Here is a 27556-nt window from a genome sequence, read left to right on the forward strand (position 1 = left end):
TTTTCTTTTTCTGAATGTGTTCACTATATTTTGCTTCCTTGGGTGACCTCATTTGGGAGCACCTTGAGAAGCCTGTAGTGTGAAGCTGTTTCCATCAATTATAGGTGCATTTTATTCAATTTTTGTAGCACATTCCCAATGTGGATGAAATAAATTTTGTAATTTTATAGATACATACCCAGGTGTAGACTTTTTGTTGCCTAAGTAGCCGCTTTTTGATCCCGGTAGAGATACCGGGACCTTTTCTCTTATATGTATCAACATTAGTTGTTATCAAACTGTTATGGCAATATGCAGTGATCAAATATCTCAGAACCTACCTCCAAGCACATCTGGACTGGCTCTTTGACTTACAAACCAAACCCTCTTGATGCAAATCTCCATAAAAGTACAGGAATGCTCTAGGCCTGCCCACACTTGGTTTGGCAATCTAGGCCTTTAGAAAATGGATATTCTACCTTGCATATTATATGTTTTCGGTGAATGCCCATCCATTGCAAGGAAACAATTTGCTTTCATAACCCCTCCTTGGCTCTAACCACTCTTTCTGGTTTTTAGGAGTATATGACTCAGCTCATAAGACAGCACTGGGTTTGGTAAGTGACCCAGTGCTATCCCTTGGGAGAAAAGAGAATAGTGCTATCACTTGGGAGCGGAGCGAATACTCAGACTCGTGTAAGCTGTGAATGACTGTGTAGGCTGGGAATGAAAGTTACATCGGAGGTCTTTCTTTGCATTCATCAGCAACAGGGGAGTGATGGAAAGGTAAAGGTTACAGCAGCCAGGGACTGCAAATGTGGCAGGTATTCAATTCACAGGCCATCAGAGAGGAAAGTATATAAAGGCTTCTTTTACAGGTGACCTATTTTGTAGAAGGAACTCTGTGGTGACAGGGTTACTTTAAGAATATTTAAAACAATATGGGCTTGATTATTCCTACTCTGTTATTGAATAAATGGAATCTATATGAAGAGGTAGTGACCGATTCTTAACTTATGTAGATGAATGCCCATGTCACTAATGTAAGTAAGCTTTTTTCATATTCAAACCTTAGAGTGGTGCAGTAACAACAGTATTGCATTTGTAGTGGTACCCCAGTAGGGGCTGCTGGTAGTTGTGGTCCTCCTCTCACCCTGCACAGCCAGGCACACAAATCTTCAGACATACAGTGGTCAAAAAATGGTCATTGTACTTTGTTTCTTTTTGTTATTTTATTTAGGGGATTGTAACTAGGATGGAAAATGGTAGATATGGGATGCCCACTTGATTGTAACAGCAATATAGGGACTGAGAACTATATACACCTCCGGTATATACAACTTCCTCTTTCTTGGCTACCAGGCAGCCAAGCCTGCATAAATTTGCCTACACTTACAAAAAAACCTATCTATTACACCTAGCCACACTAGAGGGTGCTACACATTTGACTTATTTTTGGGTAGATGTATCAATCTTTTTTTTTTTCAGGTAGTACAGGAGGCAGGGTTTAAAACTGTCTGCAAACAGGTTTAATTGAGCATTCAGCTTCAGAAAAGCATAAAAAGCATTTGAAGCTTTAAAGCTGAACTCCAGGATAAATAAATATTGTCTAAATAAAAGAGACATGTGTGTTCTTAAATCTTGGTGTGCTTTTTGTATTTCTTTCACATAGTTGCCAACATTGTAAAAAAAAAATTCGGGACACTTTTTTGGCTGTAGGCGGAGTAACCTTATAATTAGGGGGCGGGGGCATGCATTAGTAGGTGTGGCATAGGGAAAGAGGAAAAATGTGGCAAAAAATGGAGTGGTTTATGTGAATCGTGGGCGTGACTTAAAGGGGTGTGACTCAAAGGGGGTGTGGTTAGAGTCTGAGATAAAGGGATGGAGGGAGAAACAAAGGGAGAAAGAAAGAGAAAGAAAGGGATGGAGCGACAGCAGGCCCAGATCCTACACCACAATAGAAATATGTGTGTTTCAGAAAGTTTAACAATCAGCAAATAAAGATACTCCAAACACCTCTGTTAGCGCTTCAATCATCCCGGCACCATGGTTGTTATGGTGTCAGGGTGATTGAAGCGCATTATTATTACATTGTAATATAAAATTAAATAGTTCAACTCACCATGATGCAGAAACAGTGGGAGCCCTGAGTGTTGCAGTGTAGGGGTCCCTCTATGACAGGGGGTAGGTGAGTGTGGGGGTCCCTCTGACCCCTACACTCCACACTGACCTACCCCCTGTCATAGAGGGACCCCTACACTCCACACTGACCTACCCCCTGTCATAGAGGGACCCCTACACTCCACACTGACCTACCCCCAGTCATAGAGGGACCCCTACACTCCACACTGGCCTACCCTCTGTCATAGAGGGACCCCTACACTCCACACTGACCTACCCCCTGTCAGAGGGACCCCCGCACTGACCTACCCCCTGTCATAGAGGGACCCCTACACTCCACACTGACCTACCCCCTGTCATAGAGGGACCCCTACACTCCACACTGACCTACCCCCTGTCATAGAGGGACCCCTACACTCCACACTGACCTACCCCCAGTCATAGAGGGACCCCTTCGCTCCACACTGACCTACCCCCAGTCATAGAGGGACCCCTACACTCCACACTGACCTACCCTCTGCCATAGAGGGACCCCTACACTCCACACTGACCTACCCCCTATCATAGAGGGACCCCTACACTCCACACTGACCTACCCTCTGTCATAGAGGGACCCCTACACTCCACACTGACCTATCCCCTGTCATAGAGGGACCCCTACACTCCACACTGACCTATCCCCTGTCATAGAGGGACCCCTACACTCTACACTGACCTACCCCCTGTCATAGAGGGACCCTACACTCCACACCGACCTACCCCCTGTCATAGAGGGACCCCTACACTCCACACTGACCTACCCCCTGTCATAGAGGGACCCCTACACTCCACACTGACCTACCCCCTGTCATAGAGGGACCCCTACACTCCACACTAACCTACCCCCTGTCATAGAGGGACCCCTACACTCCACACTGACCTACCCTCTGTCATACAGGGACCCCTACACTCCACACTGACCTACCCCCTGTCCAAGGGACCCCCACACTGACCTACCCCCTGTCATAGAGGGACCTCTACACTCTACACTGACCTACCCCCTGTCATAGAGGGACCCCTACACTCGACACTAACCTAACCCCTGTCATAGAGGGACCCCTACACTCCACACTGACCTACCCCCTGTCATAGAGGGACCCCTACACTCCACACTGACCTAACCCCTGTCATAGAAGACCCCTACACTCCACACTGACCTACCCCCTGTCATAGAGGGACCCCTACACTCCACACTGACCTACCCTCTGTCATACAGGGACCCCTACACTCTACACTGACCTACCCCCTGTCCGAGGGACCCCCACACTGACCTACCCCCCCTGTCATAGAGGGACCCCTACACTCCACACTGACCTACCCTCTGTCATAGAGAAACCCCTACACTCCACACTGACCTACCCCCTGTCATAGAGGGACCTCTACACTCTACACTGACCTACCCTCTGTCATAGAGGGACCCCTACACTCCACACTGACCTACCCCCTGTCATAGAGGGACCCCTACACTCCACACTGATCTACCCCCTGTCATAGAGGGACCCCTACACTCCACACTGACCTACCCCCTGTCATAGAGCCTCTATGACAGGGGGTAGGTCAAGACACATCTGAATTGGTGCACTCACTCACAGGGCTGCTGTTAGAAATTATCGGGCCCCGTACAGCCTGAGGAGGGAAAGAGGGAGGTATGAGAGAGGCAGTAGTGGGGGGGTGAGAGAAAAGGGGGGAGGAGGGGAGAGAGGTGAAAGAGGGGGGTCTGACAGAGAGGAGTGGGGTCTGGTGCACTCACTTACAGGGCTGCTGTTAGGCTGTACGGGTCAGACAAAAAAGGGCGGGTCAGACAGAGAGGAGGGGGGAGTCTGACAGAGAGGAGGGGGGGCGGCTGACAGAGAGGGGGGGCGGCTGACAGAGAGGAGAGGGGGGCGACTGACAGAGAGGAGAGGGAGGGTGGCTGACAGAAAGGGGAGAGGGGGGGCGGCTGACAGAGAGGAGGGCGGGGCGGCTGACAGAGCAGATGACAGAGACGCACAGGAGCATGCAGGGCTGGCGCGATTACTCACAGACACAGTCCAGCCCTGCATCCACATGTGACCCGCTCCTCCAGGCGAATCATGTCCTCCGTCTGTCCCGCACACGACCTGCTCGGCCAATCACAGGACACCCACCGCTGCCCATTGCTGAGCTCGGCTCAAACACACAGCACATGGACGTTCTGGTCTTCTAGAAAATGGCGGCCGGCGGAGACATTATCTCCGTCGGCCGCGGACCACTACTGAAAAAAAAAATCGTGAAAAAAGGGATTTCCCGGGAAACACTAAAATCTGGAAAAGGGTCTAAATCCCAGGAATGTCCCGGGAAATTCGGGACTATTGGCAACAATGCTTTCAGATCTGTGCAGTAATCTCTTGTGAAGCTTGGCTGCAGTGCAGGAGCTTCCTAGTATAAAAACCAGTCAGTGCTGCTCTCTCACATTGTGCAGAGTGATTGGTCTTGTATCTGGGTTTGCAAAGGCATTTGGTGCATACAAAGTGGATTTATATCCTTTGTGGCTATTAAGGAATATAAATAAATGAAAGTTTTTGTAACAAGAGTTCAGCTTTGAATTACATGGGTAGCTCATTCTTTTGTTCTCTCACAAAGTCCAGGCATAGACACCAGCCTGTCCAACTTTAACTACACATCGCACTTTTCTAACAGGAAAGGAGCCCTTCTTGATCCACATAATATCAAGTCTCACTTGTTAAGCTACTGCCATGCATCTTTTCTCTGTCTCTGTGCAGACCAACAAGCTTTGGCTTTTCCAGTTTTAGAGACCTTAGGAGACCCCTGGGAGGACCAAGTTTCCTTTATAAAGAACAACTATCAGGCTGGGTTCACACTATTGCGAATTGGATGCGAGTTCTCTGCATCCAATTCGCAATAGCAGGAGATTTTGACCACCTCTCTATGGTGCCGGTTCACATATCTCCGCTGTGGCTCCGGTGTGAATTTGCATACACACATAAAGTTATTAGATGAGCTGTACGTGTCTATATGAGTATAAACGCATGTACTTTAGGCGTGTAATTAAAGCTGGATGTAGAAAGTATGCATATGCCCATGTGACTGAAGTCTTCCATTTACCACCATGTGTGTCAGGACATACCTAATTGAATATAAATTGAATTGCTGAATTAGGCCCTCACACTACATACCTGTAGGAAAATTGAAAGAATATTGTACAGAGATTTTGAGATGTAATATGCACTAAGACACCAGACATAAGTTATACATTTCACCCATCATATAAATGTCCATCTGAACTTCTTTGCAAGCAAAATACAAGTCCTAGCAGACCACATATACAATGGGCATAAAATGCATACTGTAACACCTAGTTTAGTCAGTTTACATTCTGTTTAACTTTACTAGTCATTGTCACAAATGTATGTAAATAGAACATGTTGTAATACAATGGTAATCCTACTTCCTGAAACATCCTATTAGCTAGCCTTTAATAGCCTTTAATTAGTATACTCTTCTTAGGTCAACACTTTTATCTTTAACTGCTATTGGGTCCTTTGTTCAGTAGAGATACTAAAATTGCATTTTCTTAAAGGTCACTACAAACAAAGAAATCTAATGTGATGCTGACTGAAAATATTTTATTTACTACAATTAGAAACGGAGCGTGCATGTAGCCATGAAGATACAGTATAAATGAACTAAAACCAGAAGTTGCCACAAACTGGTAACAGACAAATGTACACTGTTACTTTGTTGGACATGTACACTGTGACTGTTTTTCAGGTTTTGCCCACTCCAGGCCTCTGCCATGTTCTGTTCCCACTCCCCTGCCATTCACCAATCTCCTCTGTACACGTTGAACCCACTCAGAGTTGAGCACTTCTGGGTTCAGAGCCGCAGTGTGTTGGTGCTCTGAGTTGGCTTAGATACAGGTTGAAGACTCCCAACCTTACCGTCAGTTCACTATATGGACCACCTGTGTATTTATAAATGGTTATTATATCCCCCTTAATTGCGTCTTCTCAAGAGAGAAAACATTCAATTCTGCTAATCTTTCCTCATAGCTGAGCTCCTCTTGCTTCTTATTAGTTTGGATGTCCTTTGCACCTTCTCCTGTTCCCTAATATCCTTTTTGTGAACTGGTGTCCAAAACTGAACTGCATATTGCAAATGAGGCTCTCTCTGTAGTCTACAACTCTTTTAATACCAGAAAGTATTTTGCTAGCTTTAATAATACACATATTCACCAGTTATAAGATATTGCAGTCTAATGACTATGAGATCCATACCCCACATTAAGGGCCTGTTTACAATATTGCTCTGCGGTAATGCACACATTCATGTGGTAGCATAGGTGTGCGCAGCCTATTGCATTAGGCTGTGCACCCCAAATTATTTAAAACATGGATGGTGTTAGTAGAGCAGTGGATGGTGTCAGTAGAGCATTGAACTTGTCAGTAGGGCAGTGGATGGTGTCAGTGTTTTTTTTCTTTTTCTTTTTTATTATTGTAAAAAAAAAAAAAAAATTAGGAGCCCCGCTGGCGGGCTTTGGTGAAATATCAGCAGGGAGAATCTGCGCCACACAGGGTGATTAGGGTGTGCCCAGGCACACCCGGCACACCCCCTGCGCACGCCTATGTGTGGTAGCATGCATTATGCATGGAAGTGCCATTCAGTGCTGCTCATCCTAAATGGCATCCCAACACACCTTGCTGATAGATGTGCAAGCACTAACATGCATTGTAGTGCGGTGTGTTGCCAAAACTGCTACTTGTACTTTTTTGGTGCATAAACAGCCTATTCTAATAAATTAGCTGTCCTAATGCAAAACATTTTAACACGCAGCAATGGTGCGAATTGGCCCCAACTACATAAAGACTGTTTAAAGTGGTTGTAAAGCCACTTTGTCTTATTCCTAGAATCCCTTGTATTAGATTAAGTTACAGTGGGGACGGAAAGTATTCAGACCCCCTTACATTTTTCACTCTTTGTTATATTGCAGCTATTTGCTAAAATCATTTAAGTTCATTTTTTTATTTTTTAACAAATCTGAAAAAATATCAACAATTCTGTTTTTCTGTCAATATGGGGTGCTGTGTGTACATTAATGAGGAAAAAAATGAACTTAAATGATTTTATCAAATGGCTGCAATATAACAAAGAGTGAAAAATTTAAGGGGGTCTGAATAGTTTCCATCCCCACTGTATGTGCCCCAGTGTATGTGCTTTATAAAAAATATGCAGCTTCATACCTTATTTCAGAGAGTCTTTGGGCACTCACGTGACCACCTGCCGTGCTACTTCCCAGATCTAAGAACTATAGCGGGAGGGGCTGAGAATCCCTTGCTGACGTCAGCCGGGTGGAGAGGAGGAGTGCGGCAGTCACGTGACTAAAATAAGGTATGAAGCTGCATATTTTTTATATGGCACATACCCTAGGGCACATAACTTAATCTAGCACATGGGATTCTAGGAATAAAACATAGTTATTTTAACAGGATTTTGTATAATAGCAGCAGGAGAGTAGGGGCGGGGAGCAAATTGGCACTGAGATTAGCTGACAGGCAGGGAGGAAGAGGGAGACAGGATAGACAGTGGGCTGATGAAGGCACGTAAACTAACCACGGTATCATGGATCAGCAGCCATGATAGATGTGGTCAGTTTACAGAGAGGAGGGCAGCACCATGCGGGATCAACCAGGTATTTTAGATTATAGAAATGGACATATTACACAGCACAAGCACTGTGCTGTTATTCATGCTTTATAGGAACAGAATACATTTTTTTTTTTTTTTTTTTTTAGGGTTACAACCTCTTTAAGTCAGGTAGAAAATCCTAGACCATAGACCAATTGTCTGGTGGCATTTTCTATTCTGTCCCCTAAAATTCATAAATGGTTTGCAATATACAGAAATAATAGCTCCAAGCACCCTCCAGTGTCCATAATGTAACTACTAACAGACCATTGGTCACATACTTTAAGCAAAGATTATAACTAAAGACAAAACTTTAGTTTTGGATGGAGTGGAGAGGGATTAGAACCCCTGTCAGGTTTTTATTGCTGTCTGTGCTAAAAAAGAATTGTAAAAGAAATTCCCAATAGATCTGCCTATACTAGCAGTAGACTGTCATTGGAAAATGTTTGTTTTCAAAACAGTCATTCCATTTTTATTCACTTTTCTAATGGTTTGTGTAGTCAAATCAATGATCATTTTTGAATGTAGCAATGATAACATTCAAAGGAACAGGATGGAATTTTTTTCTTGAAATGTTATGCCCCGTACACATGGTCGGATTTTTCTAAGGAAAATGTTCGATGTGAGCTTGTTGTCGGAAATTCCGACCATGTGTAGGCTCCATCGGACATTTCCATTGGAATTTCCGTCACACAAAATTTGAGATCTGGAGCTCAAATTTTCCGACAGCAAAATCCGTTGTCGTAAATTCCGATTGTGTGTACACAATTCGGACGCACAAAGATCCATGCATGCTTGGAATCAAGCAGAAGAGCCGTACTGGCTATTGAACTTCATTTTTCTGGGCTCGTCATACGTGTTGTACGTCACAACGTTCTTGACGTTCGAAATTTCTGGCAAGATTTGTGTGACCGTGTGTATGCAAGACAAGTTTGAGCCAACATCCGTCGGAAAAAAAACATGGATTTTGTTGTCGGAAAATCCTATCGTGTGTACAGGGCATTACTATAGTTTCTGTTCCGGAAAAAGCATACATATTAGAACAAGCATGTTCTAGGCACAAATGAAACCTGCTTAATAGAGTGCCTTGAAAAAGTTTTCATACCCCTTGAAATTTTCTACATTTTGTCATGTAACAACCAAAAATGTAAGTGTATTTTATTGAGATTTTATGTGATAGACTAACACAAAGTGGCACATAATTGTGAAGTGAAATGAAAATAATAAATGGTTTTCACAATTTTACAAATAAATATGTGAAAAGTGTGGCGTGCATTTGTATTAAGCCCCCTTTACTCTGATAACCCTAACTAAAATCTAGTGGAACCAATTGCCTTCAGAAGTCACCTAATTAGTAATAGAGTCCACCTGTGTGTAATTTAATCTCAATATAAATACAGCTGTTCTGTGAAGTCCTCAGAGGTTTGTTAGAGAACCTTAGTGAACAGACAGCAATGTGAAGGCCAAGGAACACACCAAATATGTTAGGGATAAAGTTGTGGAGAAGTTTAAAGCAGGGTTAGGTTATAAAAAATATCCCAAGCTTTGAACATCTCACAGAGCACTGTTCAATCCATCATCCGAAAATGGAAAGAGTATGGCACAACTGCAAACCTATCAAGTCATGAATGTCCGCCTAAACCAGGGGTCTTCAAACTGCGGCCCTCCAGGTGTTCAGGAACTACAATTCCCATCATGTCTGTGAATGTCAGAGTTTTACAATGCCTCATGGGATGTGTAGTTCTGCAACAGCTGGAGGGCCATAGTTTGAGGATTCCTGGCATAAACTGACAGGCTGGACAAGGAGAGCATTAATCAGAGAAGCAGCCAAGAGGCCCATGGTAACTCTGGAGGAGCTGCAAAGATCCAGAGCTCAGGTGGGAGAATCTGTCCACAGGACAACTATTAGTCGTGCCTGCCACAAATCTGGCCTTTATGAAGGAGTGGTAAGAAGAAAGCCATTGTTGAAAGAAAGCTATAAGAAGTCCCGTTTGCAGTTTGCGAGAAGCCATGTGGGGGACACAGCAAACATATGAAAGAAGGTGCTCTGGTCAGATGAGAACAAAATGAAACTTTTTGGCCTAAAAGAAAAATGCTATGCGTGGGTGAAAACGAACACTGCACATCACCCTGAACACACCATCCCCACCATGAAATATGGTGGTGGTAGAGTCATGTTGTGGGGATGCCTTTCTTCAGCAGTGACAGGGAAGCTGGTCAGAGTTGATGGGAAGATGAATGGAGCCAAATACAGGGCAATCTTAGAAGAAAACCTGCTATGCCCCGTACACACGATCGGACATTGATCGGACATTCCGACAACAAAATCCATGTATTTTTTCCGACGGATGTTGGCTCAAACTTGTTTTTCGTACACACGGTCGCACAAAGTTGTCGGAATTTCCGCTCGCTAAGAACGCGGTGACGTACACCATGTACGACGAGACTAGAAAAGACCATTTCAGAACCAAGCGCGGCACCCTTTGGGCTCCTTTTGCTAATCTCGTGTTAGTAAAAGTTTGGTGAGAGACGATTCGCGCTTTTTCAGAATCGTGGTTTTCACATCGTTCTCTGCTGTTCAGCTTGTGCTTGTGGGTTTGTATCTGCTCTTCAGTGCGTACAAGCAAGCTACGCGTGACTTTGTTATTGTGTTCTTGCTTGTTCGTTACTGTTTTTCAGGTCGCTCTTCACAGGCCTTGCTGTTCTTCAGTGCGTTCTGTTACTTCGTTTTGAGCAGCCGACAGTTTTCTAGCTATGTTGCATATACGTACTCCTCGTAGAGTTCGTGCTGTGCGGGGGCTTGGTGTTGGGGTCCTGACCTTGACACAAGTCCAGTCCATGAACAGGGTGGGGAGGAGTTCATGGACCAAGAATTGGTTGCTTCAGCGTGACCAGTTCTGTCATATGCTTTTGCTCCGTGAGATCCGTGAGAATAATCCTGATGATTTCAGGAACTTTCTCCGGATGACAGACCCCATATTTCACCGTTTGTTGGCTTTGCTGACCCCCTATATTAGCAGGCAGGATACCTGCATGAGGCAAGCCATCACTCCGGAGCAGAGGCTCGTCGCCACCCTGCGGTACTTGGCGACGGGGAGAAGCCTGCAGGACTTGAAGTTCTCGACAGGCATCTCCCTCCTAGGCTCTGGGGATCATTATCCCAGAGACCTGTTCTGCCATCATACAGGTCCTGCAGAAGGAGTATATTAAAGTAAGATTTTTATCCTTTAATATCACATTTTATTGTATATAATGTTTGCTAATATATTGTATTTCTTTCCTCATTCCCTAATTACCATGATTGTAATATGCTGTGAATGTCCCCTTTGTCCTCATGCATGCTGGATTTTTAGGTAATTATTTTTTTTGTCCTTCATACATATTTGCCTTCACTTACCTCCCCAGCAAGCTCTCCTGGCCCTATATTCACCTCATGTAGTCACTTAACAATGTATTTAATCAGCTCCATAGTAGTGCTTTACCCCAAACACCCCCTAAAATGTTTTGAAATGTGATTGGTGCTTCAAATTCAGGCAGAGTGCCAGAGGCTTTTTTTGGGGGGTCCCCAAATTATTTTGAACCCTCCCTCCCCCCAACTGCTAAGTCAGCTGATACCAATTCTCTATCTATCCTCAATCATCTATCTGCTGACTTTGCCAAACCCATGCACACTATACCCATCTCTTCTGTGCTCAGATTTATGGATGAATTCCCCAAAGCATGTAGTGCAAGGGCCTGCCTGTATACTTTCAAATGGTACTGTTTAAAGCTTGGGTATCCTATTATTATCTTGATAGGTAATAGCAGAATGTCCAAATGTGCTAAAATGTGTACAATGTGTATTTTTCTCTTCGTATTATGACAACTCTTACCTGTCCAGTGGGCTGTCAATAGTGTAACTAAGGAGGGGCTGGCCAAAGTAATACCCATTATTTAGGCATTCATCTCTCAATGAAGTGGAGAGGGTTACCTGTCCAAGAGTTCCCCCCCATAATGTTAGAAATGGCCCATGGGGGGGGGGGGGGGGGATCTGATAGGTGTACCTTCTACTTTGGTCTTTAAAAATTCCCATAAATAAATGGTATATTGATGTTGGCCAAGAATGTTTGTGTCTAATCTGCTTTCCATGTTTATGTGCAAAAAGACTATTTTTTTTTTGTTTTCCTCCACAGTTTCCTTCCACGCCACAGGAATGGCAGACTGTGGCCTCCCACTTTGGCCAGCGGTGGGAGTTTCCTAACTGCGGAGGGGCAATTGATGGGAAACACGTCCACATCATCCCACCACCCAACTTGGGGTCATACTATTTGTCAGGAAATGTTCCATCCGCTGGTAAGACCTGTTATTTGGCATGCAGTACTGAGGTCCACCAGCAGGTGTCTCCTGGCAGTTTGGAACTGTCAGGAGAGCTTTTCCCTGTTAATAATATATCATCTTTGGGCCGCAGTACTGGCATCCACCAGCGGATGGATCCTGGCAGTGTGGAGCAGACAGTACCTCCTACAATCAGGTGTCACTTGAGGCCAATCATAGGCCTATAAATACCCGGCAAACATTCACATGTTTGCCTTGATTTCTTCATTGCCTCCTGACCTGCTTGCTATCTGATCCTGTGCCCTGAACCTGATCCTGTCTCGGACCCTATCCTGTCCCACCTGTTACCTTGTATCCCTGCCTGCAGTCTGACCCATCCATCCTCTCCCTGTCCTGCGTTCCTTCCCCCATCTGCTGATCTCCCTGTGTATGACCTTGGCCTGGCTTACGTTTACGTCTCTGGAACATCCCTTGTCCATCTGCTGATCTGCTGTGTATGACCCTGGCCTGGCTATTGTTTATGAACCTGGTATTTCCCATTTATTGCACTTTTCTATCTGTTGTTATTTGTGGGTCTCTGTCTGTGGTTGGTTATTGCACTGTGTCATATTGGAGTTGGTTGTATTATATTACTCACTTTCTTTAATAAATTATTATATTTTCACTTATATACGTTTGGGTGTCCTCTGTCGCAGATCACACGGTTCTGGTCACACCTGTTCATGACACTATTATAATTATAAGGGGTTCAATAGTATTGTGATGTTGGCGGTGGTGTCGGCTACTTATGAATTTCTGTATGTGGACGTGGGGAAGAATGGCCAGATGTCCGATGGTGGAGTCATCACCCACACAGAGTTCTACAGGCATCTCCAGAATGGCAGCTTGGACTTGCCACCTCCAGAAGACAATGTGGAAGGACTCCCATTCGTCTTCGTTGCGGATGAAGCTTTTGCGCTGGGGACCATCTTATGCAGCCATTCTCGATGAGGACCCTCACCCCGGACCAGAGGGTTTTTAATTACCGGCTGGCCAGAGCCAGAAGAGTGGTGGAGAACACCTTTGGAATCATGGCCAGCCGGTTCCGCCTATTTCTTACACCCATACATATGGCGGAGTACAAACTGAATCACATTATCCTGGTGTGCTGTGTTCTACACAACTTTTTATGGCAACATTCTGCCAACTATGCTGGCTCAGTTGGGCCTGAGGCCAGAATTCAAAATGAACCAACCCTGACGGCGCTTAAAAGTGGCCGTCCTGGCTTGCCCCCCCCGAGTGCCCGTGATGTCCGGCTAAGATACCTTGAATTCTTTGCAGGTAGGGGGGCTATCAATATGCCAGACAATGTGTAAAACCTTTTTCAAATAAAAAAAAAAGAAAATAAGCAAATCTTTGGTGACATTTACTGCTTGTGTTTGTTTTAGCTGACCCTGACAGAAATGTGGTGAGTCCTGAAAATGACGTGATTGTGTAACCTTACAAAGCACTGTTGGGTGTTATTTACTAAAGGCAAAGACACTTTGCACTACAAGTGCACTTGAAACTGCACTTGTAGTGCAAAGTGGATTTGCCCTTAGGAAATAACACCCATTGTCACAGAAAACAGCAATTAGAGCACCACAAAAGTGTTGTAGCGTTGAGACAATAATCCACACATTCTTGATTAACAATCTTTTTAATACCTGCACAATCACATGTGCATTTCGAAAAGGTTTTTAAAACAAACCAACATGTTTGTTGTATAACAATTTTTGGGGTCACATTAGAAAAAGTAGAAATGTCCATTTAAGATAAAACAGGCATGTTTAAAACCAACAAGAAAGACACAAATCTTGAACTTACAACGTTCACATTTGGTAGAACTTGAAGGCAATATCAGACATGAGTATTTAGAAACTGTGTTTGATATTGCATTCAGATGGGGTGAAGTCACCCCCGGAAAAGCCAAATTTTGAAGATGCACACAAATTTCCGAATGTCAACATGTGCTACCTGCCATCACGGGGGATCAAGGGACGTGTTTTGGGGATGCAACCCTTTCCTCTCAGCTACTTTATTATTGAGGAAGGGGTTGCACCCCCAAAACGCGTCCATTGATCTCCCGTGATGGCAGATAGCACATGTTGACACACTATGCGCCTCTTCAAAATTTGGCTTTTCTACAATTTGAGAAAAAATTTTAAAAAATTGTAGCACACCAAAAAACAAAGGGATTTGGAGGGGTTTTAAACTCTCCCCAAAACATCAATGATGTTCTTATTTTTTTGAAGAACATCATTGATGTTTTTCTTGATGTTTTCCAAGTCCCTATTACACCCCATGATCTCCCCGATCAGGATCTGTGCACTTTCCCAGGTGAAAGGATCTGGATCCACAACATCACGATCACCTAAAAAGATAGAAACCAAAAAAAAACATGTATTATAAATATGCCGGCATCCATCTCTTACCTGAGCCTGTGGTCGCAGACACTCACCTGTTGTGGTGCCAATTTCAACCACGTCTTCCTCCTCCTGCTCTGTTTGTCTTGGGTGGATTTCCCCTTCTTCCAGAGGTGGGCGGTCTCTGGTCTCCTCGGATGAGGGGTGTCCTCCGAATCTTTTCTCCCCTATGTAAAAAAAAAAAATGGTATACTTAGCACACAGATATTTGTTGGCAGAACTATAAATATGAAACATTGTTTGGAAATGGGGTACAATTTTCTTTGTGGCCAGAGTTCCAAGATGTAGCATTTTTCTTGTCCTTTGTCAAGCTTGAATACTTTACCTCTCTTATACAAGCTTCACAGATGGAGACACCCCTATAGTATACACTGGAACACCTGTGTGGGACCCCCTAATAAAAAGGGTGTTCTTATGTCCCACACAAGTGATCTAGCGCCCAGATGTGAAAACTGCTGCTGAGTGTCCTCTCCTTACACAGAATCTAGTTTGCATTTCATTCTAGTTACAAACCCATCTAGACAACCAAATTAGTTTCAGACAAGTAGGCCCAAAAAATGTGGCCAAATGCATATGGCCAAAACCATGGTGTTTTCTAGGCCGAACAAACAATGTTTGACACGAACGAATAATGTGCTCACGAACATGAAAGTTGCCATTTTAAACTGGACAACAGTTAAGAAAAGCACATGGAGCAGCACGAACGTAATAAACATAAAAAGAATAGGAACACAGCTCAACTACTTACTTTTTTGCAGCACTCTCCGGATCTTTCTGTACTGCTCATGCTCTCTTAATTTTAGGTACGACCACCGCTTCCTGAGCTGATCTTTCGATCGTCATACCCCGAAATTCCGGTGCAGACTCTTGACCACTTTCGCCATTATCTTGGCCTTTCTGACATTGGGGTTGGGGTAAGGTCCATACTTCCCTTCATAGTCGGCCCTCTTCATTATGTCAACCATCTCCAACATCTCCCCAAAGGACATATTTGATGGTTTAAATCGTCTCCTTCTGGATCGGGACGTTTCAGGCTCCTGGCTTTCCTCCTCCTCATTGGTGTAATTATCAGACACCTGCTCTGACTCTGCCATGTGCTCTTCCCCCACTGCGACGAACGAGAAGGGGCGGGGAATAGACTAGAAAGAATGTCAGGGGCAGGAGGAGTTTCACGCATGTGCAGTGTCTATAAAGCGTAACACGCATGCGTAGTACGTACGATCTGTGAGCGGAGGAAGGAGTAACGGAGGCGCCGATCGTGATAGCGAAGGTAAGATTTAACATTGGGCCTATACTGCTTCTAGATTCAGGCCTGTATTTGCGCAAGTTTTGAAGACTTTAGGCTGACATTAGGGTTTGTCTTGTGTTGTGTCTTGCAGTGAAAATGGATGTCTTGAAAGATAAGGACTTTATGCCAATCTTCATTGATATGTTCAGGGAGCTGTCTTGTCTGTGGCAGATAAACCACCCTGAATATAAGAACCAAACGAAGAGGAAGGCAGTGCTGGATAATTTTTTGGAATTTGTGAAGACGGTGATCCCCACGGCAGACATGACCTATTTGAAGGTTCTAATTGGTGGCCTGAGGAGCACTTATCTAAGGGAGCAAAAGAAGGTCCAGGATTCCCAGAGATCAGGAGCAGCAGATGATGTTTATGTCCCCAGGCTGTGATACTATGACAGCTGCATTTTCTGGCAGGTCAGACTGAAAACAGGCCAGCACTCTCCAATCTTCCTTCCACGCTTCCTTCCCACCCAGCTGAGGCTTCTGACGCCCAACCTGGGCCTTCCAGGCAGCAACATGTGGAGGAGCCCAGCTCGAGCCAGGTCTAGCATTCCTCTAAATATTTCTGGTTGTCAAATCAATCATGTTAAATAGATGTTAGTTTGGATTGCTAATTTATGATTGTGATTGATGATGCAAAAACTAAAACCATGTCCCTTTTTCATACATAGGGAAGTCTCAGCAAGGAGATGGCCGGGCCAAGCAGGCTGCCTGATATCCAGGTCCCTCCCCTACACCTGCAAAGACAAAGTGCCAGGAAGAGGAGTAACCTGGAGGAGGCTGCCATAGGCCTCTTTTGGAAGGCTACAGAGGCCCTGAGATGGAGGAGGGCCAACGACTCCTGTGTGAGTTCCTAATTTTGGAAGCTCTCAATAAGGGGTTGAGGGGCCAAATAACATGTGCTACCCACATTTGTGACCTCACCCATGGTCCTCCTCCTCGTCCAGGTCCTACTCCTCCTCCTGCCACATCTCCAACACCAGAGCCACAGCCGGGAAGGAAGCGTGGAAGGAAGACCAGAGAGCGATGACCTGGGTTCAGTCTGGTCTGGCAAAATATGCAGCCTCTTGTAGTACCACAGCCTGGGAACATACATGTCATCTGCTGCTTTCCGGATCTCTTGGACTTCTGGACCAGACTGCACTCCCTTACATATGGACTCCTCAGGCCACCAATTTTGCTGGAAAAGAATTGATGTCTGCCCTGGGGGTCAAAGGCTTCGCCAATTTATGATGTTTATCCAGCGTTGCCTCCCTCTTTGTTTGGTTCTGAGCCCTTAATAAAGGAATTTTTGATTCAATTATACTCGCCTATGTGTGTTTTCCTTCAAAAAGGACAGTTTGTTGGTGAATAGGCAGGTACATTTCAAAAATACAATGTGAAATTAACAAGAGACACCAACACCAAGCAATCTCCTTGAGATTAAATAATACAAGATATCAATGGTGTTGTGGTAACTTGATACACAAAACACACACAAAAATATTATGGAGTAAAACACAAAAAAAACAATAAAAACACAGCCTTGAAAAAAATACAAACCCCAAAAAAAAGACAAAAACAGCCTTGAAAAAAAAAAAAATTTAAAAACAACCAAAAAGAAATTTGGTCAGATGTGACAAATCAAAATATATTCAGGGAATCCAGAAAAAGAATAAAGAAAGAAGTTTGTGAGAAGTCTGTGTGAATATGAGCAGCAAAACTACTTCATTCTTCTCACATTATAAAGATGAACAGAGTGCGCTGTATTAAACTATTTAAAACATTGTAGCGTGACGAAAGTGCTGTATCCATTCCGAACGCTCATTTTACCAGACCGAGCTGTTCCGTTTCGGAATTTCTTCTGAGCATGCGTGGCACTTTGTGCGTCGGAACTGGCCACACACGGTCGGAATTGACGCGATCGGATTTTGTTGTCGGAAAATTTTATAGCCTGCTCTCAAACTTTGTGTGTCGGAAAATCAGATGGAAAATGTCCGATGGAGCCCACACACGGTCGGAATGTTCGACAACACGCTCCGATTGCACATTTTCCGTCGGAAAATCCGACCGTGTGTACGGGGCATTAGAGTCTGCAAAAGACTTGATACTGAGGTTCACCTTCCAGCAGGACAACGACCATAAACATACAAACAGAGCTACAATAGAATGGTTTAGATCAAAGCATATTCATGTTAGCATAGCCCAGTCAAAGTCCAGACCTTAATCCAGTTGAGAATCTGTGGCAAGACTTGAAAATTGCCCCATCCAATCTGACACAGATTGAGCGATTTTGCAAAGAAGAATGGTCAAAAATGTCACTCTCTAGATGTGCAAAGCTGGTAGAGACATCCCCAAAAAGACTTGCAGCTGTAATTGCAGTTAAAGGTGGTTCTACAAAGTATTCACCGAGGGGGGCTGAATACAAATGCACACCACAGTTTTCACATATTTATTTATAAAAAATGTTGAAAACCATTTATCATTTTCCTTCCACAATTATATATGTGCCACTTTGTGTTGGACTATCACATAAAATCCCAATTAAATACATTTACGTTTTTGGTTGTAAATGACTGTCAGGGATGGGCTCAGCCCTTACCTCTCAGAGCTGGCCGCTCAGCTGTTGGCTAATTGCCAGCTCCTATCTCTCCACAGTTACTCAGCTGTTGATGATTTCCTGCTCGTCAGTCCTGCCTACTTAAGCTGTCCAGTCCAGAGGATCTCTGCCTTTGCCTTGGTCAACATCACAGAGACATTCTCCTGCGTTCCTGTTTAAAGGCTTGCTTTGCTGACATCCCTTCTGGCTCCAGATCCTGCTTGCTGTTCTACTACATTGATCCCTGGCTTCTGGCTTGGCTGACTATCCGTTTCAGTTACTGAACTTTGGCTATGTTTTGACTACCTTTGTTCTTTTTACTTTTATTATTAAACAAGTGCGATTTAACTGTACTTCTGTCTCGGTCTGATTTCATGGTTTGTGACAATGACAAAATGTGGAACATTTCAAGGGGTATGAATACTTTTTTAAGGCATTGTATGTCTGGGATTCCATTCAAGTAGCAGGTCTGGTCTAGTGTAAGAGCTAAATAGAAACACAATAAACTAATCTGTGAAGATTGACCCTCTGTTTAATTAAACATGAAGTATGACATTTTAATTTTTATTCTAAACCGCTTGCAGTTTTACTGCTAGAGGGCGGCAGCTGTTTGCATATATATACATGATCTGGCGCTTCCGGATAGGGAGTGCACATGTGTGCCGCCGGTGCTTCGCTTCTGCTGTGATTATACACAGCAGGAGCCGGTCAGCGGGTACTGAGAACTCAATGGCACCCACCTACCATTCGTTACACAGGCAGAATGGCAGTCTGCCTATGCAAACAAGGCAGATTACCGTTCTATCAGTAAAGAAGGCATGGCTCCTGTGTTCCTGCTAAGCAGGGACATGGATCCATGCCTTCCCCTAGTAAAAGCACCTCCCATAGTACACAGAAACACTAGCTAGGCACACAATTAACCTTTTGATCGCCCCTGATGTTAACCCCTTCCCTGCCAGTGTCATTAGTACAGTGACCTTGCATATTTTTTAGCATTGATCACTGTGTTTGTTTCACTGGTCCCTAAAAAGTGTCAGTTAGTGTCAGAATGTCCATCGCAGTATCGCAGTCCTGCTATAAGTCGCTGTTCGCCACCATTACTTGCAAAAAAATTTAAAATTTAAATAAATAAATGAATAAAAATATCCCATAGTTTGTAGACACTATAACTTTTGTGAAAACCAATCAATATACGCTTATTGGGATTTTTTTAACCCAAAATATGTAGCAGAATACATATTGACCAAAATTGATGAAGAAATTACATTTTTAAAATGTTTTTATTGATATGACTGATAACAAAAGAGAAACAACTTTAGTAAAACAACGCAAAGACATTCAAAATAAACTTGGGCCTTTAATATGAGTCGAAGAAAAATAAATACCAGTCTGCACCTTTCAACACAGATCTGGCAATTTTGTGTAAACAGCAATACATAATGCAAAGAATTTTGTGCAAAACAAAATACATGTTCACAAATAATTAATGTGAACAATGGAGCTGATTTTTTAATTTCAAAATGTCACCGTACTGTACTGAGGTTTCAAGCTTGAGGAGCCAATTATTAGAATGGACTTCAAATGATTATCTGATAAATTTGCTCGATATTTGGACTTGACATGCTTAATTTTAGAAAATTTTTGTGTTTGTTTACACAGATATGTTGTACCAAAAACTGACACAAGCAAATTGCTTCAAATTTGGAAACTGGTCAGGCTGCAAAGATTTATAAAATTGGATCAAATTTCCTTCGTTATATTTGTCTTTCAGCATGTCATCTGATTGTAGGTCAATAATTTCCAATTGAAACTGACCTGGGATTGTTTCAACATTGCAGTCAAATGGATTTTGAAACAGTTTTATATCATCTGCTTTCCCCTCAATATCAGAAAATCTCTCCTGAAATTGTTTTTGCAAGCCCTGAATGATTTCAGTTGCAAACGAACAAAGAAGCAAATTCTGTTTCACTTTCTTTATGAAATTTTTCACAAAATGGGAAATTAACCAAATTATAGACTTTTACCTGTCCTTCTATAAAGCGCGAGTTTTGCCCTGAATGACTTGACATGAATAGGTCATAAATCAAATTAGTTTCACCTTGCAATTTCAGATTCAGTTGATTAATATGCTCTGTCAAATCTGCAAAAAATGCCAATATCCAAAGCCAGTCAGTGTTTGACAAAAGTGGGTCAGGATGATTCTTTTCTGTTAGAAATTAATTTTTTTCTTCTCTTAGCTGAAAGAAGCATGATAGAACTATTCCACAACTAAGCCATTGAACTGCTGTATAGTAAGTCAAGTCAATGTACTTTGAGGCTCGGTTCACACTGGAAATGGCCGAGGATCGCACAGGAACGCTCTGGTGTGAACCCAGCCTGAGTCAATCTCTTTCAGAAAATCACGAAACTGGTGATGATTAAGCCCATGAGATCGAATAAAATTCACTACTGAAACAACAGGTTTTGAAACAACAACACAAGACACATCCAGATATTTTCCACACAATGCTTGCTGATGGATAATGCAATGCAGGAAAGCGGGGTTTGAGAATCCACCAACCTTGCAAGTTTTTGTGATTTGTTCAACGACACCTTTCTTCGCCCCAGACATGTTTTTTCCTCCATCAATTGTCACGTATTGCAGTTTATTCCACTCCAGGATATATTCCGTCACTTTTTTTGCAGTTCTTTGAAAATGTCCTTTCCAGTTATTGTGCTGTGCATGTTATGCACTGATGCTAACTCTTGTGTGACATCAAATTTGCTGTCGACACCACAAATGAATACTAAAAGTTGTGATGTATGACACACATCAGTTCACTTATCAAGTGCGAAAGAATACACCAGAACATTTTTTGCTTTTTCTGCAATTTGATTAACTATATTGCTTCCTATATCATCAATTCTACGAGCAACAGTATTTGGTGCAAGACTTATAGTTTTGAACAAATTTGCTTTTTCTGGGCATAACTCTTCCACTGCTTCCATCATACACTCCTTGACAAGATCTCCATCGATGAATGGTTTTCCTCTTTTAGCTAAGGCATAAGCTAATTTACAACTGGCCCGAGTTAAAGCTTCATTTTCACTTTTCTTTTGCGTAAATAGAGCTTTTTGGGAAAGCAAATTGCGTTGGATCGATTGAAATTAAAGAAACTTTTTTTTTTTTTGTTTTTTTTTTTAATTTTTTATTTATAACAGACAAAAGGGGGCCCACATGGACCAGTGTCGTACAATATACAGTATATCTTCACCGCGTGTCAGTACATAACAAACCTATGTGGTACAACAAGCATTGTTATTGACAGGTAAATGTGAAACACTCGTAACTTGAAAGTGTGCATGTTGTTATCAGGAGGCCTTTAACTATAGTAAAAAAGACATATGTGTTTCCTGAATTGTGGTGAATTAAGCAAATATAGTCCCAAATATGTTTTTTTTTTTAATTTTTATTTATAACAGACAAAAGGGGGCCCACATGGACCAGTGTCGTACAATATACAGTATATCTTCACCGCGTGTCAGTACATAACAAACCTATGTGGTACAGCAAGCATTGTTATTGACAGGTAAATGTGAAACACTTGTAACTTGAAAGTGTGCATGTTGTTATCAGGAGGCCTTTAACTATAGTAAAAAAGACATATGTGTTTCCTGAGTTGTGGTGAATTAAGTAAATATGGTCCCATGGGCTCCCTCCCTTCTTTTTCCTTATTTCAAAGAGATATAAAAGAGTCCTATAGTCAGGAGGAGAGAGAAAGTGAGAGGAGGGAAAGTGAGGGGGGAGGGAAAGGGGGGGATGTTCCCCGCGATCATGGGGTGAATTGAGTCGTTGCTGAGAAGCAACTGTAATGCCCAATATCTTGTGTCCAGAGTTTAAAAATTTAAATTGGCTTGTGAGTGTTCAATAAGTCGGTGCAGCTTCTCGTAAAGCCTGGCCCTCGTTAGAGTATATGAACAAGTTCCAACCCTGCCACGTTCTGGAGAATTTTTCCTGTCTGTTTTGCGCAGTATGGATAATTTCTTCTACTTTTTTGATCCATAAGTCTATGGTTGGTGGAGTTGTGGACTTCCAACGTAGTGGAATGCAGGCTTTAGCTGCGTCCAGAAGATGTCGGAGCACAGACTTTTTGTATGTCTTTGTGGGGATGTTAGCTGCATGTAGGAGAAAAAATGTTGGGTCATCATTAATCTCGTAATCTGTAAATTTCTGTATCGTCTTCCTTATTGTTTGCCAAAAGCTCGTCAGTCTAGGGCATGACCAGAAAATATGCAGTAGTGTCCCTTTTTCTGTTTGGCATCGCCAACAGAGGTCAGATGTCGTCGGGAAAAGTTTGTGTAACTGTGCTGGGGATCTGTACCAGTGTGATAGAATTTTGTAATTTGTCTCCTGGGTTTTGGCACATATAGAAGATTTGTGTGTGAATCTAAGTATTTGTTGTTTCTTGGTTAACGTTTTTTTTTTTTACTGAATATTGTATGCTCCCATTAACCCGTTATCCACTTCGGACATTTTTTCCATCATTTTGCCCGTTGTGGTCAGTACTCCTAGTGACCTCTTGGGATCCTGGTTTGGTTTCCAACTATAATCATAGTTGATGTCCACAGGTACTCCAAAGGTACCCCTGATTACTAAAGCGGCGCTACTGTCATTGCTTATTATGACCAGCTTTCATATGGTAATGGCACATGAGAAAATTGAAGAGTGACAGATGGTGATAAAAGTCCAGGAAGACATAGATGGAGATGGTGGTCCTAATGTGGTATAAAACTTGTGCGCCTCACACCAGAATCCGCAAGCCGTGCATCACATTTCCCTTAGGGGTTCTCACTCACCAGAAAGATGAACACATCATGGTTTGATATGTTAACCACGGCTGTCTTCTACGTCATGAAGGGTGTCAGAGCTTGTGCTGGATCTCCCACAGGTACATGGACTTGGGATTTGGAGCAGAGGAAAAGGATCAAAGTACCATATGGTGGGTCCTGGTGCTCAGATGACCCATAGGCTTCCATGCATGTCCAGATAATCAGGGCCGGACTGCAGCAACCTCTCGGGGCTCATTCTTCTCCCTTCTACTGACTTATATAACCGCACTCTGGGATCCACTGTTCCTATGAAGCAATCTTTTTTCCGCTCAGATTCCATGTAGTTGCATTAAGGTTACAGTAACCCAGGAATTTAACCTGTTCACGATGGAATTTGCACTTCTCCAATTTACAATAGAGATTGTTTTCTCTTAGTTTCTGAAGCACACAACATACATCTGTGTGGTGGCTCTCCAGGGACTTGGAAAATATGAGGATATCGTCGAGATAAACAACCACACCAACACACAAATCTCGGAGGACATCGTTAATAAAGTCCTGGAAAACTGCCGGGGCGTTACAAAGGCCAATAGGCATTACGAGGTATTCATAATGGCCTGTTCTGGTATTAAATGAAGTTTTTCACTCGTCGCCCTCCTTAATCCTCATGAGATTGTATGTCCCTCTCAAATCAAGCTTTGTGAAAACCGTTGCTCCCTTGAGCCGGTCAAATAACAATAAGCCCGAGTGCCCAAACTGAAATAAATAAGTTGGTTTTGTGTCGCAAAGTGCCAACACGGCAATTCACGAGAGAGGGGTGCTGTGCGAAAGAGAGGGGGTGTGTGAGAAAGATGGGGGTGTGTGTAAAAGAGAGAGAAAGAGAGAGAGGCGGTTGTGAGAGAGAGAAGTTGTGTGTGTGAGAGAGGGAGGGGACAGACAGAGAGAGAGAGAGAGAGAGAGGACAGAGAAAGAGAAAGAGAGAGAGGGGACAGAGAGAGAGAGAGGGGGGACAGAGAGAGAGAGGCACACAGAGAGAGGGGAGACAGAGGAGACACAGAGAGAGGGGAGACAGAGAGAGAGAGAGAGAGAGAGAGAGGGGTGTGAGAGATGCTGAGAGGGAGGGGGGACAGAAAAAGGGAGGGGACACACAGAGAGGGGACACACACACAGAGGGGACACACACACACACAGAGGGGACACACACACACACACACAGAGGGGACACACACACACACAGAGGGGACACACACACACACACACACAGAGGGGACACACACACACACAGAGGGGGACACACACACAGAGAGGGGGGGGGACACAGAGAGAGGGGGGAAACAGAGAGAGGGGGGACACACACACATAGAGGGGACACACACACACACACAGAGGGGGGGACACACAGAGGGGGGACACAGAGAGAGGGGGGACACTGAGAGATGGGGGACACACACAGAGAGGGGGGACACAGAGAGGGGGGACACACACAGAGAGGGGGAACACAGAGAGAGGGGGGACACACAGAGAAAGGGGACACAGAGAGAGAGAGGGGGGACACACAGAGGGGGGGACACACACAGAGGGGGACACACACAGAGGGGGGACACAGAGAGAGGGGGGACATAGACAGAGGGGGGACACAGAGAGAGGGGGGGGCAGCGAGGGGGAGCAGAAAGAGGGGGACACGGGGGGGACTGAAAAAGAGGGGAGCTGAGAGAAAGGGAGACCTCTAGCTCTGTCCCTGTCTGCAATCCCTGCTCTGCCTCCATGCCCCAGTCTTTATATGCAGGTATTCAGTGTATAATTGTGCCCAGTACCTGTCTTCATCCTTGATCCGTGAGAGCCGTCTGCTCTGTTCCATCCAGCAGGCTTCCTCACAGCCTGCGCCTCTCGCCTGTCCTCGTCTTCCGAGCCCACAGTCAGTCTCACTGTTGGAGGTTTGAGGAGTCCAGGCTCCGGAAGGCACCAGGGATGCCCCTCTTTGGCCATAAAATTAAGCGATAATGCTCTTCTCTTCTCTCCCTCCCACGCTGTCAGGCCTGTAGCCTACCACGCGGAGGATGCGGGGCCACCCATTCACTTGTGCAGACAGTTTTCTGCACCTCGCGGCTGTTTGCTTCTCCCCCCCCCCCCCCGAGCTGTTAGGCCTGTAGCATTCCACACAGAGGCTGCGGAGCCACCCACTCACTCGTGCAGATAATTTCCTGCACCTCGCCGCTGCTTGCTGCCCTGTTCACCCCGCTGTGAACCTGGACCCTCTCGCATGTCACATGAAAAGATATAATAAACTATTTACAAAAATGTGAGGGGTGTACTCACTTTTGTGAGATACTGTATATATATATATATATATATATATATATATATATATATATAAATATAAATATATATATATATATATATATATACAGTCAGGTCCATAAATATTGGGACATAGACACAATTCTAATCTTTTTGGCTCTATACACCACCACAATGGATTTGAAATGAAACAAACAAGATGTGCTTTAACTGCAGACTTTCAGCTTTAATTTGAGGATATTTACATCCAAATCAGGTGAACAGTGTAGGAATTACAACAGTTTGTGTATGTGCCTCCCACTTTTTAAGGGACCAAAAGTAATGGGACAATTTGCTGCTCAGCTGTTCCATGGCCAGGTGTGTGTTATTCCCTCATTATCCCATTTACAAGGAGCAGATAAAAGGTCCAGAGTTCATTTCAAGTGTGCTATTTGCATTTGGAATCTGTTGCTGTCAACTCTCAATATGAGATCCAAAGAGCTGTCACTATCAGTGAAGCAAGCCATTAGGCTGAAAAAACAAAACAAACTCATCAGAGAGATAGCAAAAACATTAGGTGTGGTCAAATCAACTGTTTAGAACATCCTTAAAAAGAAAGAACGCGCCGGTGAGCTCAGCAACACCAAAAGACCCGGAAGACCACGGAAAACAACTGTGGCGGATGACCGAAGAATTCTTTCCCTGTTGAAGAAAACACTCTTCACAACAGTTGGCCAGATCAAGAACACTCTCCAGGAGGTAGGTGTATGTGTGTCAAAGTCAACAATCAAGAGACTTCAACAGAGTGAATACAGAGGGTTTACCACAAGATGTAAACCATTGGTGAGCCTCAAAAACAGGAAGGCCAGATTAGAGTTTGTCAAACAACATCTAAAAAAGCCTTCACAGTTCTGGAACAACCACCTATGGACAGATGAGACCAAGATCATCTTGTACCAGAGTGATGGGAAGAGAAAAGTATGGAGAAGGAAAGGAACTGCTCATGATCCAAAGCATGCCAATTCATCAGTGAAGCATGGTAGTGGTAGTGTCATGGCGTGGGCATGTATGGCTGCCAATGGAACTGGTTCTCTTGTATTTATTGATGATGTGACTACTGACAAAAGCAGCAGGATGAATTCTGAAGTGTTTCGGGCAATATTATCTGCTCATATTCAGCAAAATGCTTCAGAACTCAATGGACGGCACTTCACAGTGCAGATGGACAAAGACCCGAAGCATACTACGAAAGCAACCAAAGAGTTTTTTAAGGGAAAGAAGTGGAATGTTATGCAATGGCCAAGTCAATCACCTGACCTGAATCCGATTGAGCATGCATTTCACTTGCTGAAGACAAAACTGAAGGGAAAATGCCCCAAGAACAAGCAGGAACTGAAGACAGTTGCAGTAGAGGCCTGGCAGAGCATTACCAGGGATAAAACCCAGCGTCTGGTGATGTCTATGCGTTCCAGACTTTAAGGTGTAATTGACTACAAAGGATTTGCAACCAAGTATTAAAAAGTGAAAGTTTGATGGATGATTGTTAATCTGTCCCATTACTTTTGGTCCCTTAAAAAGTGGGAGGTACATATACAAACTGTTGTAATTCCTACACCTTTCACCTGATTTGGATGTAAATACCCTCAAATTAAAGCTGAAAGTCTGCAGTTAAAGCACATCTTGTTTTTTTTTTTTTTTAAATCCATTGTGGTGGTGTATAGAGCCAAAAAGATTAGAATTGTGTCGATGCCAAGAGAGCACCGACATGCCTCCATCCCAATAAATATGCGAAAAAGTGAGGGAACAGAAGCGGGACTTTGTATGAGGCACGTGGGTGAATATATTGGGTTACATGCTGAATATTTAGATGTGAATAATGAAGTCAATATAGGTTCCACAAATGGTATTGAAGCGTAATCATGATATAAAAAGTTTTAATGGCATGTGTATTTGGGCCAAATACAATCGAAGGAGAACACATATAAGATCCTAATAAAAGCGTATTGACAACAATGTATAACAGGCAGAGTTCATGAATTGATAATA

This window comes from Aquarana catesbeiana, linkage group LG13 (assembly GCF_042186555.1).
Source record: "Aquarana catesbeiana isolate 2022-GZ linkage group LG13, ASM4218655v1, whole genome shotgun sequence".
NCBI classification, from domain to species: Eukaryota; Metazoa; Chordata; class Amphibia; order Anura; family Ranidae; genus Aquarana; species Aquarana catesbeiana.